The 21,535-nt window shown below is 43.4% G+C and overlaps 1 pseudogene; it reads left to right on the forward strand.

Moving 5' to 3' along the window:
* The first annotated feature begins 236 nt into the window (after window positions 1-236).
* Window positions 237-16,426, forward strand: LOC144606846 (terminal nucleotidyltransferase 5A-like; annotated as a pseudogene).
* The last annotated feature ends 5,109 nt before the right edge of the window (window positions 16,427-21,535 follow it).

Below are 21,535 nucleotides of genomic sequence, written 5' to 3' on the forward strand. Positions count from 1 at the left end.
GAGCAACCATTTCTAAACAGCAACCATTGTTCAGCAAGTTTCAAGGTAGTCAGACAAAGATAAGGGATTCTGAGGGATAAGAATTTGGAATTGCAAGGGATTGCTTAGGGATATTCAGCATGGCTTTATGCATGGGAAATCATGTCTCACTAATTTGATTACGTTTTTCAAAGAAGTAACCAAGAAGGTCAATGCAGATGTAGATGCAGATGCAGGAGTGTCCCGGGGAGCCGCGTATGCGGCGGGAGTGTCCCAGGGAGCTGCGCGGGCCCGATCCACCCGGCGAACAACCACGGCACCGACGAGTGAGTTCTGCATGGGTCAGTGAGTTCTGCATGAGTGCAGGAGGTAGCACCGATGCAGTTGTCAATGTAGCGGAGCTAGAGTTCGGGGATAGGGCCAGTGTATGCCTGCAACAGTGATTGTTCGACGTACCCTACAAAGAGGCAGGCATAGCTGGGGCCCATGTGAGTGCCCATGGATTTGGAGGAAGTGGGAGGAGTCGAAGGAGAAGTTGTTAAGGGTAAGGACCAGCTGTGTTAGGCGGTGGAGAGTGTTGGTAGATGGAAATTGGCTGGTTCTGCGGTCGAGGAAGACCTTCCTGGTGGGGGATGGAGGTGTAGAATGACTGGACATCCATAGTAAAGGTGAGGGAGTGGGGACCTGGAAAACGGAAGTCATTGAAGAGACGAAGAGCATGTGAAGTGTCTTGGACATAGGTAGGGAGGGATTGGGCCAGGAGGGATAGGATGGAGTCGAGGTATGTGGAGTGTGGATTATAGACTGGAGGCCCTTGAATAGTGGTGCCCCTCAGGAGTCGGTTCTGGGCCAATTGTTGTTTGTCACTTCCATCAACAATTTGGTTGAGAATGTACAGGCCATGGTTAGTAAGCTTCGAGATGACACTGCATTAGGTGGTATCATAGACACTGAAGAATGTTATCTCAAGAGTTACAGCAGGATCTTGACATGTGGGTCAAAGAATGCCAAACAAAGTTTAGTTCAGAAAAAGTGTGAGGTTTTGCATTTTGGGCAGTCAAAAAGGGAAGAAGTGGAGTGGAGTGGTAAGGCCCTGGAAGTGTTACGGAGAAGAGGGATCTTGGGGTACAAGTACATAATTCCTGAAAGTGGCATCATAGGCAGACAGGGTGGTAGGAGAAGAAAACTGGAAAAGGGGAGAGGCAGGACAACGTGTGGCAAGTAATGGGTCGACACAGGCAAGGGGGTGTATGACAGTGAGATGGTTGGAAGAATGACCTGAGCTAAGTACCGAAGGTGTGAGACAGGTTTGAAGAGTTGCAGATCAAGAAGCCATGGGGAGGAAGGAAGCAGGGAGGGCAACACCTCATATTCTACTTGAGTAGCGTACAACACAACAGTATGAATTATCCAATTTTAAGTAAGCAACAAGGAAACCCCCAAAACCACTCCCCCCCTTTCTCCCCCACGCCTCCCCCCCCCTCCCTTTTGTCCCCTTTCCCCTACCTGGACCCCTAACTATTTTTCCTCAAACCCCCCCCCCGTTTCACAATCCACAACTCTTCAAAATTGTCTTACACCTTTGGTGCTTATCTCTGGCCTTTGTCCCAACCATCTGCCTGTCAAAAAATACCCTTCATAGAAACAAAATGCTGGAGTAGCTGAGTTCAGTCTGAAGAAGGGTCTCGACCCGAAACGTCACCCATTCCTTCTCTCCAGAGATGCTGCCTGACCTGCTGAGTTACTCCAGCATTTTGTGTCTATCTTCAGTTTAAACCAGCATCTGCAGTTCCTTCCTAAAAATATACCCTTGCCTGTGTCAACCCATTACCTGCCATGCTTTGTCCTGCCTCTCCCCTGATCAAACTTTCTTCTCTCCCTCCCCCACAATCTAGCTGAAGAAGGGTCTTGATCCGAAATGTCACCTATCCATGCTGCCTGACCTGCTGAATTACTCCAGCATTCTCTGTACGTTTGTGTGTTAACCAGCATCTGCAGTTTTTTACTTCTACACTCATTCATCACTCAGTCTTAGATGTATTTAAGCAGCGCTGCTCCATCGAGAGTGTGCTGGCATACTGTATAACCACATGGTATGCCAGCTGCTCAGAAAAGGACAGGAAGGCCCTTCAGAGGGTCATCACGACGGCCCAGAAGATCATCGGCTGCTCACTGACCTCCCTGGAGCACCTGTTCAGACTACGCTGCCTCAGTAGAGCAGGCAAAATAATAAAAGATCCATCCCACCCCGGCCACCGTCTGTTTGTTCATCTGCCCTCTGGTCGACGTTTCAGGTCGATCAAATCCCGAACAAACAGACTTAAGAACAGTTTTTACCCCAGGGCCATACGAGAACTGAACACTACCTTTGCACTAGGCAACACCGTTAAAAAATCTTGTACTTAATATAATTGTATTTAATTGTATTTATGTATTTATTTGTTTTTGCATTTATTGCATATATGTTTGTACGCACCGTCAGGATTGGCTATTTTTTAATTTCGTTGTACTCGTTGCAATGACAATAAATGAATATTATTATTATTATTGTGGAAATAACTCTATACAAAACTAGAGTAATTTTTCAGTTGCTGAGGTGACAGGAGGAGTGGATAAGACAAAGGAATATCTATGTGTAAGAAAGAACTGCTGATGCTAGTTTAAATCGAAGACAGACAAAAAAAAATTATTATTATTATTATTTATTGATGGGTTGTACATTAATTAAAATATTGATAGGATTTTATTGAACCTGACATGTTATTTATTGTTGGGTAATAAATATCAAAGTTACACTAAGATGGCCAGTTAGGTCAGTTAACTTCTATCATCTAATTAATTAATTTCTGGGTTGAATGCTAATCATTTAGATTCTTTAATCCCAATGCCCCTGCCTAATAAAATTCTGTTTTAATAAGCTTGAAGATGACACTAATGTGGGTGGTATTGCAGATAGTGAAGATACTTAGCAAACATTACAGCAGGCGCTTGATCAGCTGGGCAGGTGAGGAATCGCTAATGGAGTTCAATACAGGTAAATTGTATTGAATTTTGGCATTTCGATAAGTCAAACCAGGACCGGACCTTCGCAGAAATGATAGGGTCTTGTGTAGTCTTGTGGAACACGGGGATCTAGGAGTACAGGTACCTAGTTCACTGAAAGTATTGTCAAGGTAGATAATGTGGTCAAGAAGTCTTTTGGTACATTGGCCTTCATTGGTCAGGGTATTGTGTATAGAGGTTGGGACACTATGTTACAGTTGTACAAGATGTTGGTGAGGCCACATGTGGAATACTGTGTTCAGTTTTGGTCACCCTACTATAGGAAGGATTTCATTAAGCTGGAAAGAGTGCAGAGAAGATTTACAAGAACGTTGCTCGGATTCAAGTGCCTGAGGTATATGCAGAATTTGTGCAGGCCATTTCCTTGGAATGCAGGAGGCTGAAGGATGATCTAAGAAAGGTGTATAAAATCATGATGACTCAATGACTCACTTTGCCCCTCCCCCACGGATAAAAGTGGTTTCTCGTTAGAACTTGTGTAAAATAAACAACCATGTGATCATTTTCATTTGTCATCTCCTGAGGCCTACAACTTAGGAGTATTTGAAGGCAAATGTTTATAAAAATGGAACTATTCCTCTTTAGGCAGAAAATCTTGAATAGGATGCACAAAAGTTGCATCTTTGATGCCTCATAAATATGCATAAGATGGTGATTGATGTTCAATTTTATTGACAGTGTGCCAATGAATGTCAACAATGAGTGAGATTTACAGTGTTATCTGAATTATGTGTGAATTTTAATATATTTGTGCATGTTGTGCATCTGATGTAATTCATTACTCTTGTTTATTCTTTCAGAATGGAATATAGATTGTTTTCAACAATGCTGTGTGAATATGGTTTTCCACCATTTCACGCCTGAACCCATAACATCCCATACAAGTGCTGGATAAAAACCAACCATCATGCTCTGTAACTATCAAAACTATTTTAGAGAGTACAATTAAAAGATTTTAGAGGAGACTTAATTGAGGTGTAATTGATTTTTTCCCCTAGTATTGGGGTTATGATTTTATTGGATTTCTGTTTGTTGTATACTATATATGTGTACTGTGATTACAAACATGCTACTGCAAATAAGAATCCCAGTGATGGTGCTCTTTAATCCTCCTGTGAGTAATGATAAAAGGCTTGTGTCATTTAGTGAGAGGTGTGCCTATGAAGCAGTGTTAAGTCGACTATATATATTAATAATCTATTGAATTACTTAGATGTACATTTTTGAAAAACAATAATGACATTATCTCTCCAGAAATAAGTTTTTTTTTAGGCTTAACATTACCGTGGAAGTTTGATGACTAATTTAAAGAGAAGTTTGGGACCTCCTCCCAGCTCACCTCATCTTTAAAACAATGGTCCCTGGTATGTGTTCTCTTTGCTAAGAGGAAACTTTTTAAGGGGCTAAATTTTATAAATCTTATTTTGTCAATCAAACAATTTCTCAAACTAAGATTCTTAAAAGTTAGCCCCTTATGACATAATGAGAGACCACGGTATCAGAGGGCAGATATGGATAGAAGGTTGGCTGAATGGCAGAAGGCAAAGAGTGGGAATAAAGGGGGCTTTTCTGGTTGGCTGCCAGTGACTAGTGGTGTTCCGCATGAGTCAGTGTTGGGTCCGCTACTCTTCACGTTCCATATCAATGATTTGGATGATAGAATTTATGACTTTGTGGCCAGGTTTGCGAATTATATGAAGATAGGTGGAGGGACAGCTAGTGTGTAGGAAGTACGAAGTCTACAGAAGGACTAGGACAGGTTGGGAGAGTGGGCAAAGAAGTGGCAGATGGAATAGAGTGTAGCAAATTATTGTAGTCATACACTTTGGTGGAAAGGAATAAAGGTGTAGGCTATTTTCTAAATGGGAAGAAGATTCAGAAAGTGAAGAAAGGGACTTCGGACTGCTGGTGCAAGATTCCCAAAAGGTTAATTTGCAAGTTGAATCAGTAGTAAGGAAGGCCAATGGAAAGTTAGCATTCATTTTGAGTGGACTAGAATATAAAAGCAGGGATGTGATGCTGAGGCACTGGTCAGACCGCATTTGGAGTATTGTGAGCAATTTTGGGTCCCATATCTGAGGTGGCATTGGACAGGTCCAGAGGAGGTTCACGAGAATAATCCCACGGATGATTGGGTTAACGGATGATGAACGTTTGACGGCACTGGGCTTGTACTCGACGTACTGTATGTGTGCATACAGCGCATAGTCCTCCGACATTTTCGCCACCTCCAACGGGATCCCACCACTAGCCACATCTTTCCAACTCATCCCCTTTTCACTTTCCGCAGTGACAGTTCTCCCCGCAACTCCCTGGTTAACTCATCCCTTCCCACCCAGGTCACCCCCCTCCCCAGGAACATTCCCCTGCAACTGCAGAATATGCAACACCTGTCCCTAAACCTCCTCCCACGACTCTATCCAGGAACCCCCAAAGTCCTTTCAGGTGAGGCACACTTGTACCTCCTCCAACCTCATCTACTGTATCCATTGCTTTCACTCTGGACTACTATATATCAGCAAGACCAAGCGCACATTGGGCGATTGTTTTGCTGAACACTTATGCTCAGTTGCCTTGGCCTACATGATCTCCCAGTTACCAAACATTTCAACTCTCCTTCCCATTCCCATACGGACCTTTGTGTCCTGGGCCTCCTCCACTGTCAGAGTAAGGCCCAACGCAAATTGGAGGATCAGCACCTCATATTTCGTTTGGGCAGCTTATAAACCAGTGGTATGAACATTGATTTCTCTCATTTCAAATAGCCCTTCTCTCTGTCCCTCCCCCACGACAAAGGTTTTGACTGTACCTCAGTACACATGACAATAAACTAAACCGAACTGAACTGAATTCTAGTCGTCTTGGCAGTTCCACTGTTCGCATGCATATATCCCTTCGTTATCACCTCTTTCATAGCTAACAATTAACCATTTTGGACTCCAAATTTCTTGTGACATCGGCGCCGGTTGCGATTGGTTCTGTACCTTTTCTTACCTCTAGATTCCCTCTCCCCTGACTCTCAGTCTGAAGAAGGGTCTCAACCAGAAATGTATTCTATTCCTTTTCTTCGGAGATCCTGCCTAATCCATTGAATTATTCCAGCATTTTGTGTCTTTCACAACTTCAATTCTCAATAACCTGACTGACGAAGGCCAATTTACTGAAAGCCATCTTGACCACCCTATCTACCTGTGACACCACTTTCAGGGAACTATGTACCTGCAATCCTAGATCCCTCTGCTTCACAACACTCCCAAGGCCATACTATTGACCCGGTCCATTCAAAGACCGATGACAGCAGAGAAGAAACTGTTTTTGATTCTAATTCTAGTTTTAGCGAACATGCAAACTCCATAAACAGCACAGAAAATCAGGACTGAATCTACCATTAGAGTCATCAGATCTGTGAGGCAGCAGGTCTACTGGGCATGTCTCTGCATCGCCTACTTTCCCTGCATCGCCTACTTTACGGCATGGAAATAGCCCATCGGCCCACCGAGTCTACATCGATGATTGATCACCCATACAGTAGTTCATATATTATCCCACTCTTGCATCCTACACACTAATTGGCAATTTACAGAAGCCAATTAACCTACAAACTTGCACGTCTTTGAATGTGGGTGGAAACTGAGCACCCAGAGAGAGCTCCGTGATCACAGGGAGAACGTACAAACTCAGTACAGATGGGAGTGGTAGTGAGGATCGAACCTGGGTCTCTGGGGCTGTGAGGCAGCAGTTCTACCGCTGCACCACTGCGCCGCCCTTGCGCCACTGTGCCGCCCAAGATCTACTATACTCTTTCCATCTGAGGTTAGTTCATCAATTACAAAAGTTTTACTTGTTAAGTTAAAAGAGGAAATGGCAGACCCACCCGCTTAGTCATGTACTTACTTAACCATACCACCATTTCCTCTTGCAATAGAGGAACTGGGAGGGATCCATAAAGTAAATATTTTCATTCTGCACGTATTGGCTTTCCCTGTGAGAAAGTTGTCATGTTGTAACTGGTTATGCATGAAGATAATGGCATGAATTGCAATCCAGTCAGTCATTTCTGTACTGTAGAATGAAGCTATTTTGAAATGAAAAAGCACTCCAGCAGTCAGAGTAGTATCTGATATAAAAGAAGATATTGTACTTAGACACAAAATACTGGAGTAACTCAGCGGGAAGGCAGCATCTCTGGAAAGAAGGAATGGGTGATGTTTCGGGTTGAGGCCCTTCTTCAGTGTTGGACAGAGTCTCCCCAGGAGCTCACCACAGCAGTGTCCTCCTCCCAGCCACCTTCAACTCCTGTTACAAACCTACATTCTATTATAAGATCGAAGTAGGGAGGGTTGATTCTAATTGTACAATGTTCAAATCCATTTACAGCTCTTCATCTAAAGAAGAACATTGACATCTGCATGCACTTAAACCTGGGCAGCACTCGTACAGGAGCTGACAAGTGGCATTTTATCAAAAAAAAGCCTTGTATGAGCCAGGGCAGTAAAGATCTCTAACGAGACACGACAAACAAAGGCGCTACCATTGTTGAGGCCCAATATCGATGTGGTCACTATTAAGCAGAAGAACAAACCACATAAATAATAGTTCTGAAACTAGATACTCTGTGGTGAATGACTCATCTCCTGATACCCCAATGTCTTTCCACCCATCCAAAAGGCATTAATCAGGTCAAATGACCTGATCGAATAGTATCTACTTGCCTGGATCAGTGCAGCACCTACATCTAAAAGCTTAACACCATCCAGGCAATCCACATGCTTGTTAGCCTGCCAACCACTCGAGATATTCATCCTCTTTACCACCAGCACTGTGTGTCATCTACAAACTCTGCTGCAGTTACTCATCCAGGCTACTTTTTTAATAGTTTAGAGGTACAGCGTGGAAACAGTCCCTTTGGCCAACCGAATCCATGCCAACCAGCGATCCCTGTACACTAACACCATCCTACTCACTAGGGACAATTTACAATTTAATCAAAGCCAATTAACCTACAAACCTGTACATCTTTGAGTATGGGAGGAAATTGGAGCACCCAGGGAAAACTCACGTGGTCAGGGGGAGAACGTACAAACTCCGTCCAGACAGTACCTGTTGTCAGGATCGAACCTGGGACTCTTGCACTGTGAGGTTGCAACTCTACTGTCGTGCCACCATGTCACCCCCAATAGCACTGTGCCGACCCCAACTCCAATAACAGTTCCCCAACCAAGAAGGGCAAGGATAGTGGGCAATTGGGAACACCTATAGCTTGCAAGTTCCATTCTACCCTCCATCCTGACCTGAGTATATGTTGGAATTCCATCCTCTATGTTAGAATACTCACTGGTTTGCTACAGATTTCTATACAATTATCCTAGATCCTGACAAGGAACCCACTAGAATACTAAGACTAACTCCCCCTTTTCCCGGGATCTTGACTAGTCCTTTTTCCTTGTATACCGGTTAGTTATGTCAATAGAACTAAGACCGTATTCATTATAGAAAGTGCAAAAGATAAACTAATACCTTATTCCGATCTGGGTCGTCGGTCGTTCGCCGTTGATACGTGTCGACGTCTCGGGAATTTAAAAGCTATTAAGTGTTAAATGTTGCTCCTCGCATTTATTTATATCCTATATTTTATTGCTACACTATAAGTAGTAAGATGACGACAGGGCGTTAACTGAATTTAATCAAATAATGGTTTTTATTCAATTTGTCAAAAGGTATAATAACTCAAGCAGTTGGTACAATTCATACGCACATCCTTACTCTACATACAGTACGTGTATATATCAAAAATCTTACCGTTCAGATGTCCATATGAAACCTAACAAACAGTGTTTAAAAACACTGTGAATTTAACACACTTTTTTAGTTAAAAAGATCCCCGACTTTTACCGAGCCTCAGCCCCTCTAGGAGACCATATCAGAGAGCAGGGTAGCCGTACGGGGTAAATATAAATATAACATTAGGTTGCCTGCATCAGGACTTGCCTTCACTACCTCTCTAGGAGTGTAGCATGGAAGAACTACTCTAGGTAGTTATGTTCCTGAGGACCTCTGTCGAAAGCCGCTGCCGCCTTTTTCTTCCTCATTTTCCTACTCTTTTCAGGCTTGAAAAGCACTAGTATTTATACTGCTCAATTAGGATGGCTCCTCGTGACTAGTCCTTAATTTCATTAACGTAGCTCAAATTAGCTTCAAAGGTCATGTTTACTTTGTAAAGCAGCTGACTTATTTTCACTAATTAACTGCACGTCTGCTTTGTCAGCTAAATACGTTTGTCTGCGGTTTGCGAGAGGCAATCGGTCAGGAGGTCTAACTTTGAGAGAATGAATCACCTCCAAAGTTACAATTCCTTGATTTCCGTCACAGGTTCTCTCCCCATCCATGATGTGGGAATACCTACACTAGGAGGGCAACAGCAATTTAAAAAGTTTCCCAGTGGTTCCAACAATTTCTTAAGGGCATTTGAGGCATAGGTGCCTTCAGGACAATGTGGTTTTCATTCTCTTGCACTGCTCTAAAGAAAATGTTGCACAAGTATGACTCATCCCAGGAATCACTAACATGGAAATTGCATTAGAATTGCAAGGATGAATCGCACCACAAGACTATGATCAAATATCCATCCTGGCAAGAAACAGCCCAAAAATGGTTTCATTGCTTTTCTTTCCAGAATGAAGTCAGTGTTCATTCACATAAAGCTAAAGTAAACAGCCTTGTGCAATATAATTGCAAGTCAATACAACTTTATTCAGAGGGTTATTCATGCCTAACATCAGTGTGGGATTTCTGGCATCAGGAAAAAAGGTCAATGTGGATATTCATGTGGAGACCTGTAAATGGAGAGAAATAATCTTCTCTGCAAACTTCAAGCTAAATGATGCAGAGATCTGATTCATTCACCACAATCCACATAGGCTAGTAATGCATTTCAGACCGCTGCTGTAAAGTGGTGCAACTGATAGAGCTGCTGCCTCACAGAGCCAGAGACCCGGGTTTGATCTTGAACTCTGGTGCTGTCTGTAAGGAGTTGGCACATTCTCACCATGAAGATTTTCTTCGGATACTACAGGTTTCTCCAACATTGAAATGAACTGGGCAGCACGGTGGCACAGCAGTAGAGCTGCTGCCTTACTGCGCCAGAGACCCAGGTTCAATCCTGATGATAGGTGCTGTTTCCAAGGAGTTTATACGTTCTCCCTGTGACTGCGTGGGTTTTCAGGTGCTCCAGTTCCTCCCACATTCCAAAGACGTACAGTTAGTAGGCTTTGTTAAATATTGTAAATCGTTCCCAGTGTAAATAGGATAGTGTTAAGGTGTGGGGATTGCTGGTCGTTGAGGACTTGGTGGGCTGAAGGGCCAGCTTCTGCACTGTATCTCAAAACGAACCTAAACTAAATGAATTGGCCTCTAAAAATTACCCCAATTGTGTAGGGAGTGGATGCTAAAGTGAAATTACATAGAACTAGTGTGAATGGGTGATCAATTATCGGTGTTTGCCCGATGGGTGAAAGGGCCTGTTTCAATGCTGTATCATTCAATCAATCAATCAATCAATCAATCAATCAACCGATCACAAGGATTAAAGCAAAAACTTGCAATATTAGAGTAGGAAAACTTTCCAAGACAATTCATATCAGAGTTAAAAAGTCCTTATAAGGGTAAGGAGGTAAATGGTATAATAAATGTTTGGTTAATTGATGCAGTAAAGAGTATCTCTTAAGGAGGGAGACGCATGGGCATATCTACAGAAAATAGCGCCTATGGTAAGCACTGAAATTGTGTCCCTGTCCACAGCTGACCTCTCCTGCACAGGGCAATACAAAACGAGCTTCCGAATGCTTTCCAATCAATTTGCACCCCCAACATTCAAATGCGATGCGCGTTGCGAATAGCAATGAATATTCTGCACTGTGATCCACTCGCCTTTTCATGAATGGGACCAATGCAGTTTGGGGAGGTAATGAACATGAAACCGCCAAAGGTCTTGCTTGTATGGGATTGCCATTAAAATTACAGTTTCTCGGGCGTCTGTGTCAAAATTATACAGAAACATCGAAAAATAGGTGCAGCAGTAGGCCATTCGGCCCTTTGAACCACTACCGCTATTCAATATGATCATGGCTGATCATCTAAAATCAGTATCCTGTTACGTCCTTTTCCCCATATCCCTTGATTCCTTTATCCCTCAGAACTAAACCTAACTCTCTCTTGAAAACTGTTTCTTAAATGTTGGAATATCGCTGTCCTCTGGCTCGAAGGCAGAATTTCCAACATTTATTCAACATTGTATCTCTACCAAACCATTCTTGTACCCTTTCGTAAACGTGGTGCTGGACTGCCTGTTGGACTTCTTGCCCGAGGATGTCAACAAGGGGAAGATCATGCTGCTGACCCTGACGGAGGCATACGTGCAGGAGATGGTTAAGGTTTGCAATGACCCTGACCGCTGAAGCCTCATGTCGCGTCCAGCAAAAGGGGCAAGAACGTCAAGCTGAGGTTTGTGGACTCTCTCCGGAGGCAGTTCGAGTTCAGCGTGGACGCTTTACAAATCAACCTCGACTTGCTCCTGCTCTTCTACGAGTGCTCCGAGAACCCAATGTCCGAGCACTTCCACTCGAGCATCCTGGGTGAGTGTGTCTATGGCGACTTCAGCCAGGCCTTGGAGCATCTGCAGCAGAGTTTGATTGCCACCAGGGGAGGGGGTCTACTCAAGTACAGCAACCTGCTGGTGCCGGTCTTCTGCGCCGCTCCGAGAGCGAGATAAAAGGCATGCAGAGGTACATGTGCTCCCGCTTCTTCATCGGCTTCTCCGACATCGGCAAACAGCAACACAAGCTGGAGTCCTAACTCCAGAACCACTTCACGTGACCTCCTTTGATCAGGTAAAATGGATAAACCATTTTCTGATTTTCTGGAACCAAGAGTGCCAGAAAATCAGTGGTGGAACTGTAATGAGTAAATATTAAATATAAGTGCAAAATTATATAACTATATTAATTAATTAAGATGGAGTTAAAATATAAAACACAGCAGAAAAGCCAATTACCACCTTTTGGGGCTGATTATCAATTTATGTGCGAATTTACTTCAACAAAGTACTTCAATATGTACTTCAATAAGCAAGATGACATTATACTCTAAATTACTGCAATTAGTGATCATATGTGGGTTTGTTTTCCCCAGGACTAGAACCAATGTAGAGCAGAAATTCACATCCTTGAATTTGATGTGAAAATTGTAACATTTGAAAATTTGAAAATTAAAAAAAAAATTAAATTGTAAAAAAATGTAAATGCATTTTTGAGTCATTTTTGTGTTTAATTTCATATTCGTAATTATATTATACACTTACAGCATATTCTTGGAAAATTCTTGGGTATTATAATAAAGTCTTCAACCTGTTATGTCATTTAAGAGTATAATAATCATAGGGAATATATTTAGCAACATCTATCCGGCGCCAGTGTGAAACGGCCTTTAGTGGTCAGTAGACAGGAGCTGTACGCGACGGACTTTTATGTAGGGGTTCCCTGAGACATGAAAATTATTTCAAGGGTTCCGCAAGGGTAAAATGGTTGAGAAACGCTGATCTATACACAGTGTAAGAAAATAACTGCAGATGCTGGTACAAATCGAAGGTATTTATTTCACAAAATGCTGGAGCAACTTAGCAGGTCAGGCAGCATCTCAGGAGAGAAGGAATGGGTGAGGTGTTTCACACTAGGGCTTCCGAGATGTCCTCGTTTTTCAGAAAACGGGGCTTCCCCTCCTCCATTATAGATGAGGCTCTCACTAGGGTCTCTTCTACATCCCGCAGCTCCGCTCTTGCTCCCCATCCCCACACTCGCAACAAGGACAGGATCCCCCTCGTTCTCACCTTCCACCCCACCAGCCAGCGGATCCAACATATTATCCACCAACATTTCCGTCACCTACAACAGGACCCCACCACTGGCCATATCTTCCCATCCCCTCCCCTCTCTGCGTTCCGCAGAGACCGTTCCCTCCGCAACTCCCTGGTCCACTCGTCCCTTCCTACCCAAACCACCCTAACCCCGGGCACTTTCCCTTGCAACCGTACGAGATGCAACACCTGTCCCTTTACCTCCCCCCTCAACTCCATCAAAGGACCCAAACATTCTTTCCAGGTGAGACAGAGGTTCACCTGCACCTCCTCCAACCTCATCTATTGCATCCGCTGCTCTAGATGTCAACTTATCTATATCGGCGAAACCAAGCGCAGGCTCGGCGATCGCTTCGCTGAACACCTGCGCTCGGTCCGCATTAACGCAACTGATCTCCCGGTGGCCCAGCACTTTAACTCCCCCTCCCATTCCCAGTCTGACCTCTCTGTTATGGGCCTCCTCCAGTGCCATAGTGAGGCCCGCCGGAAATTGGAGGAGCAGCACCTCATATTTCGCCTGGGCAGTTTGCGGCCCGGTGGTATGAACGTCGACTTCTCCAACTTCAGATAGCTCCTCTGTCCCTCCCTTCCCCTCCTCCTTCCCAGATCTCCCTCTATCTTCCTGTCTCCACCTATATCCTTCCTTTGTCCCACCCCCGACATCAGTCTGAAGAAGGGTCTCGACCCGAAACGTCACCCATTCCTTCTCTCCCGAGATGCTGCCTGACCTGCTGAGTTACTCCAGCATTTTGTGAATAAATCGATTTGTACCAGCATCTGCAGTTATTTTCTTATAGGAATGGGTGACGTTTCGGTTCGAGACCCTTTGTCAGACCTCTACAGTAAATGGCTCAATTGTGATCATGTATTGTCCTTCCGCTGACTGGATAGCACGCAACAAAAGCTTTTCATTGTACCTCGATACACGTAACAATAAACCAAACTGAATATGTGATTTGAATTTAGAGGAGGTGTTATATTGCTGGGAATTTTAGACAGAGCCTTAAGCTAAGGTCATGTATGTTCTTGTGTATTGGGGCTGCTTTTGGTTTTACTGTCATATAGGATGATTTACTTATGGGATATTTAAATTTGGATGAGTGATGAGTAATTAAAGGGATGTGAATTTAATCTGTTTGTCAAAAGAGGGATTTTATGGCTTTAGTCATACTGCTTTAGGGAGATCCTCCTATCTTTTTCAGAGGTGAGGTTGCAAAGGCTACTGGGGAGGAGTTTAAAAGAAGATTTTGCAAGGCAAAAGTCAAGAGTTATGTTTGCATTCCTAGAACAGAGATTAGGATCATATCAGGGGAAAAGAGCGAATGGTTTTACAAAGGCATCAAAAGTGGTGAATGTGCAAAGCAATATTATTTTGTTGACCAAAAAATGCAGATATGCATATCATTCGTTGCTGTTGGTTTTGATGGTACATTATTTCTCCATAAACTGCTTCAGCTGTTTAAGGGCCTGACTGCCTAAGTTAAAAATAATATATATGCTTTTTATTTCTTAAACTTCAGTAATCTTTTTGTAATCTTAAGAATTCTAAAACATTGAAAATATAATTTTAAAACTTTTTTGAGGTGCCAGAATGAAAACCATCACCAAAAAACCCACTGGAGCACAGCAACTTAAACAGTCCAAAACAACTACGAACAAAATTGTCTTTGTTTTATTTATTTCCCTGTGACATAGAAGAAGGCTATTTTAGCCATCAAATCTATGCCAGCCCCAAAACGATATCCATCTTCCAATAACTTTCCTTGTAATCTATTTTCCACTCATTCCCACCAACATTCCCCACCACTTACACCGATCAGCCAAAACATTATGACCACCTGCCTAATATGCTGTTGGTCCTCCGTGTGCTGCCAAAACAGCGCCGACCCGCCGAGGCAAGGACTCTACATGACCCCTCAAGGTGTCCTGTGGTATCTGGCACCAAAACATTAGCAGCAAATCCTTCAAGTCCTGTAAGTTGTGAGGTGGAGCCACCATGGATCGAACTTGTCGATCCAGCACATCCCACAGATGTTCAATCGGATTGAGATCTGGAGAATTTGGAGGCCAGAGCAACACCGTGAACACTTCATCATGTTCCTCAAACCATTCCCGAACAATGTGTGCAGTGTGGCAGGGTGCATTATCCTGCTGAAAGAGGCCACTGCCATCAGGGAATACCATTGCCATGAAGGGGTGTAGCTGGTCTGCAACGATGTTTAGGTAGGTGACACGTGTCAAATTGACATCCACATGAATGGCCGGATCCAGGGTTCCCATCAGAATATTGCGCAGAGCATCATACTCCCTCCACCGGCTTGTCGTCTTCCCACAGTCGGTTCAGACCAGACGGGATAGCCTTCGCTGGCCTCACGCATCGATGAGCCTTGGGCGCCCAACACCCTGTCGCCAGTTTGTGGTTTGTCCCTCCTTGGACCATTGTCAGTAGGTACTCACCAATGCTGACCGGGAGCACCCCACAATCCTTGCCGTTTCAGAGATGCTCTGACCCAGTCATCTGGCCATAACAATTTGGCCCAAGTCAAAGTTCCTCAGGTCTTTACTCCTGCCCATTTCTCCTGCATCCAACACATCAACTTCAAGAACTGACTGTTCACTTGCTGCCTAATATATCCCACCCCTTGACAGGTGCCATTGTAACAAGATAACCAATGTTATTCACTTCACCTGTCAGTGGTCATGATGTTTTGGCTGATCGGTGTTTGTCTGCCATATAGAATATTTGCAGTGCCCAGTTACCTACTAATCCACATGTCTTTGGGATGTGGGAAGAAAGTGGACCAGTCGCAGGGGAAACTCACACGGTCACAGAGAGAATGTGCATGTCCCCACAGACAGCACCGCAATCCAAATTAAGGTGACACAAGGAACTGCAGATACTGGAATCTTACGCAAAACACAAAGTGCTGGAGTAACTCAATGGATTAACAGGCATCTGTAGGGTGAATGGTTAGGCAACTGGGTCAGAAGAAGGGTCCTGTCCTGAAATGTCATCTATCGACCCCCTCCCCCTCCACAGATGCTGCCTGATCCATTAGGTTAATCCAGCACTTTGTGTTTTACATCAAAGTTATAAACTTGGGTTGCTGTGAGGTTGCAGCTCCACTAACTGGACCATTGTGCTGAACAATTTTTCTCTTAACAAGTCCCAGTTCCCTTTGATGTACGTTATAACAGTAACCCTCCCTTCCACCCTCCCCTACCCTGTTTGTGCAGGTCTCGTCTACCGATTATTGTGTATAATCCCCCTCTGAGAATGTCCTCTGACATTACGATTTACATTACTGGTGCCCCTGGAGCTGTGAGATACTTTGTAGGGCTGGGTTTCCAGTAAACATTTCTATATTAAATAAAACACCCAGAAAAGGTTGGAAATATTCACCTGTTAAAAGAGGTGGAAAGAGAAACAGGGCGAACATTTCAGTTTGAAGAAGGGTCATTGATAAAGGGTCTTGAACTAAAACATGAACACTGTTTCTCTTTCACAGATGTTTCCTGCTCCACTGAATGGATCCAACATTTTCTGTTTATGTTTTGCTTTTCCAACAGTGTCAGTTTTTGATCTTCAGTGGTTCTATATATAGTGCAGAAGTTCTGTCACAGGGGCTATATTGCCTGAAATGGTGCCTGAAAAGGCTGAGAGAAAATCAATTTTATTTTACAGGGCGAGTCTTGAAATTTACGAATCCCTGTGATTTACCCAGTGCTCCCTCCACACTGATTAAACCCTCTGGGTGAACGTATCTGTGGTCGTGATTTTGACTAGCTGAATGAATGATGGAAGGTGGTGAATACTTTCTTTTGTAATAGCCATTGGGAGATTCACAAAGGTCACAGAACTGATGGAATTGGAACAGATTGGTGCTTCTGTGACAACTCCTCAAAATGTATTTATGGCTTGTTGTCGTGTGTGGCTCAGTGTGTGAGCATACAAACTAATTTAGAAAAAGAACAGCAAAGGTTTGGTAACATTATTGATATTGGGAAAGACCTTCACATTCCCTTTGTATTTCCCTTCTGAAAGATTTTGTGAGGCTCTTTTGAAATGAACGTGAGGGTTCTCCAGTGATGCTGCTTGGCCCACTGAGTTACTCTTGCGCTTTGCGTCTTTTTGTGTGAATGAGCATCTGCAGTTCCCTGAGGGTTGAAATCATTGGCTCCCTTCCCTTAAGAGTCTTTGTTTTCTGCAAGCAACGGAGTAAGGTTGAGAGGTTGCAAGACCCAGAAATAGCACCTAGGTGTCCACCCCGCATGATCATCATTATAGGAAACAAATCTTATACGACAAAAAGACACAACAGTGCTGGAATAACTCAGCTGGCCAGGCAATATCTCCAGAGAACATAACCTATCCATGGTCTCCAGAGGTGCTGCCTGACCTGCTGAGTTACTTTTTTTTTGTAAACTGGCAACTGCAGTTCCTTTTATCTCTATAACTTTTATCTCTATACAAGATTTTCTTTGGGAACATTCTGGGCTCATTCTTGTGTGTCCGCAGCTTTAGTAACAGATTGCAGGATAGACACATATGCAAATGAGTCGTACCAATGTCTGAGCTCTTTGTAGAGCTCATAGACTGCCAACAAGGAGGCTGAGAAAAACAGCTCAAAACACAGGGTGCTGGAGTAACTCAGCAGGTCAGGCAGCATCTGTAGCTGGAATAGAAAGGCGATGTTTCCAAGGGAATGGATAGGCGACCTGAGTCTGAAGAAGCTCGCGCCCTGAAACGTCGCCTTTCAATTCCTTCCACAGACGCTGCCTGACCTGCTGAGTTATTCCTGTACTTTGTGTTTTGATCGAGATTCCAACAGCATGGTGTGCATATTTTGCCCTTGCCGGTGTTTCAAGAAGAAAGGAGTGAGTGAGCAGATTATCTCAGAGTTACAAACATTTTTTCATCTGGATCAGGCGATCCTGAGGTTGATCTTGGCATTCGCCAGCACCTCTGCCACCTCCTTCCTCACAGTGTGAATAACTCCCCTGTGCTCAGAGCCCACGAAAAAAATAATCACACAGGGCAGCTTCTTTTCATCCACAGCTGTACTGAATATGTGTGGCTCTTACCTGCTGCAGTCTTAGCGTTTGAAAAATTTATTGGGCCCGGTCCAATTTTTGCCTGATACAAAGTCAAATTGCTCTTTTCTATAGCTGCTGTGGCATGTTTGTGAGGTACAAAGGCACCCAAATTCCCATTCCCATATGCTGCATTCCCCCTTCCCCCCACATCAGGTTTTTGATGGAAGTGGCCAAATCCAAACAAAGTGCTCCGTAATTAACATTCCATTCCCAGACAGCTCCAGGTACAGGGAAGGCCAGAAAATAGCATTTTGCTGCAAGCAAGCAAATATAAAGCATTGATTCACATGAAGATGGGGTCTTCGGTCCAGAATTGGTTGCTGTTTTTAAAATGCCTCCACTTCAATTTTGCTCGTAAACTGTCGTTTTTTGTTTCGTTTTTAGTTCAGAGATACAGCAGCCCTTCGGCCCACTGAGTCCTCGCCGACCAGTGATCCCCACACATTAACACTATCCTACACACACTGGGGGCAATTTATATTTATCACAAGGCAATTAACCTACAAACCTGTACGTCTGTGGAGTGTGGGAGGAAACCGAAGATCACGGAGAAAATCCACAAGGTCACAGGGAGAACGTACGAACTCCATGCAGACAGCACCCATGGTCAGGATCAAACCTGGATCTCTGGCGCTGTACTGCAGCAACTCTACTGCTACGCCACCATGCTGCCCTTGCATTTTTAATGCAAGTTTTTCACTATCAAAGAAATGTTATAAAAGTGCAGCAATATAGTTCAAAATACCTGACTGAATACTAGTGCCAAGCATCCTCCTCTTTCACAATTTTCATCCTGAACATTGTCTGGCAATTCTCAACATATACTGATGGCAAGTGAATCTTACAGTCACTGGCAATTTAGGTACAGTTGAAAGATAGTCATAACAATTAAAAATTGTCTCTATGCATTTATCTTTTAAATGTGATCGCTCTTAGTCCCCATTAAGGATAATGTGCACTAAAATAGCGCAGTTTTCACCATTGTATCTCCTGGGCACTGTTCCCATGTGTCGCAATGTTTTTCTTCCTATTTCCACGCTATTCTTGACATTTATTAACTAACCATTTTACTACTTAAAAGACTTTTCCAAATCAAGAGGTAGACACAAAATGCTGGAGTAACTCAGCGGGACAGGCGGCATCTCTGGAGAGAAGCAATGGGTGACGTTTCGGGTCGAGACCCTTCTTCAGACTGATGTCAGGGGAGGGGGCAGAATAGAAATAGAATGTAGTCAGAGACAGTAAGACTGGTGGGAATGGGGAGGGGATGGAGAGAGGGAAAGCAAAGGGTACTTGAAATTAGAGAAGTCAATGTTTATAATGATTCATTCCTCGCCACAGCCATTCCCCAGTCCTAGCCCCAAATATGAACAGATTTCAAACATCCTTTTTCTTCTCTTTTTCAAAGGCACAGATTAGCATTGCTATTAAGAATGATTGATTATACCCAGCAAATTAGGGGCCTAGCCAGTTTCTCATTTTGGATTGTAAAATGAATGAGAGAAACATGTGCTTTTGAAATCTAATTTCACTGAACATCTGAATGGCACCAATAAAAAAAAGAGACTTTGAAGCGGGTGAACTATATTCCCTCCTTTAAAACAAGCATGTCCAACAAATTCAGCTAACACCCATAAAGCGAAAGAGGTGAGTCATAAAACCATGGAAACCTGAAGTTTAGTATTGAGAGCAAGAGGTCTGTGATTGATCGTAAGGCCATAATCTCAATTCTTTCTCAATGTGCTTAATGAGATCTGCATTCTTGGGACTGGGGACTTGTCCATAATGTTTAATACAATGGAATAACTAACTACCTAAAATGACAAATTAAGTAAGCCTGTGGGCACTTTTCAGAAGGCGCGAGCAGATTGTACCCCAGCAGGGAGCCAATGCTCCATTTAGATTTTTTAAATGCACTAATTCATTCATAGACTGCAGGGGCCGCCAGCAAGGCCAGCATTTAGTTTCTGTCCCTCATTGCTCTTGAACTGAGAGAGTTCCTAGGCCATTTTAAAGTTTACCACATTATGTGGTGGTGGGGGGTCTATTAATTTTGGCTTGATAGGGGGGCTGTTTTAATTCTCCCCAAAAAATGCTGAACCAGTGGATTGATAGTCACATGTTTGATCCAGAAATATGAAATTAGCTGAATTTAAATTGTCCATTTGCCTTGTTATGATTTTAGCTCGTGTCTCCAGACCAATAGACCAGGTCTCCAAATTGCTTAAACAGATGCTTCTGTTTAAGCAATCTGAAGCCGAGTCTATTGGCAATTTGCTGCCATAACTCTTAAACCAGGACTCTTAAACCATAAAGATTTTGAAATCGCAATTAAATGGCAGGGTGTTGATTGTCAACAAACTTCCAAATTAATTCCCAAAAGATTTTTGTTGCCAAGATTGGGACATATTTGAAGCTCTGAAATATTAAATCTGAAATATTCAAGGTGAGTTTTTTTTTCAGTTTTAATTTTAGAGATACAGAGTGGAAAGGCCCTTTGGCCCACTGTCCACATAGACCAGTGATCCCCACACATTAACACAATCCTACACACACTAGAGACAATTTACACTTTACCAAGCCAATTTACCTATAAACCTGTACGTCTTTGAAGTTAGGGAGGAAACCGAAGACCTCGGCGAAAATCCACGCGGTCACGGGGAGAACGTACAAACTCCGTACAGACAGCACCTGTAGGGATCGAACCCGGGTCTTTGGTGCTGCAAGTGCTGTAAGGCAGCCACTCTACCGCTCCATTGAATTAAGATGGAATGTGCTCTGGAGATTCATAGGAGTAGAAGTACGAGACCTTGTGACAATGATTCACTACCATTCAGATTCAATGCAAAATGAATGTGATATTCACTTTACATTCAATCTGTATGTTTTAAGTATCATACTCATAAACAAAAATGAAGGAGGGGCCCATAACAACCTTAACACGTTTGTTAATTTTTGATTTAACTATATTTTCCTGAGAGACAATAGTCTCTAGGAGAAAGACACAAAAGGCTGGAGTAACTAATTAGATCAGGCAGTATCTCTGGAGAAAAGGAATAGGTGTTGTTTCGGGTCGAGACCCTTCTTCGGACTAAATGTCAGGAGAAAGGGGAACATGAGATATGTTACTTAGACAATAGACAATAGACAATAGGTGCAGGAGTAGGCCATTCAACCCTTCGAGCCAGCACCGCCATTCAATACGATCATGGCTGATCACTCTCAATCAGTACCCCGTTCCTGCCTTCTCCCCATACCCCCTCACTCCGCTATCCTTAAGAGCTTTATCCAGCTCTCTCTTGAAAGCACCCAATGAACTGGCCTCCACTGCCTTCTAAGGCAGAGAATTCCACACCTTCACCACTCTCTGACTGAAAAAGTTCTTCCTCATCTCCGTTCTAAATTAACTTAGTACTTAGAAGAAATGAATGGAAGATATGCAAAAAGCAATGATAATCAAGGAGACGTGGGGCACACAACAGGCCATTG

The sequence above is a fragment of the Rhinoraja longicauda genome, chromosome 2 (genome assembly GCF_053455715.1).
Source record: "Rhinoraja longicauda isolate Sanriku21f chromosome 2, sRhiLon1.1, whole genome shotgun sequence".
NCBI lineage: Eukaryota > Metazoa > Chordata > Chondrichthyes > Rajiformes > Arhynchobatidae > Rhinoraja > Rhinoraja longicauda.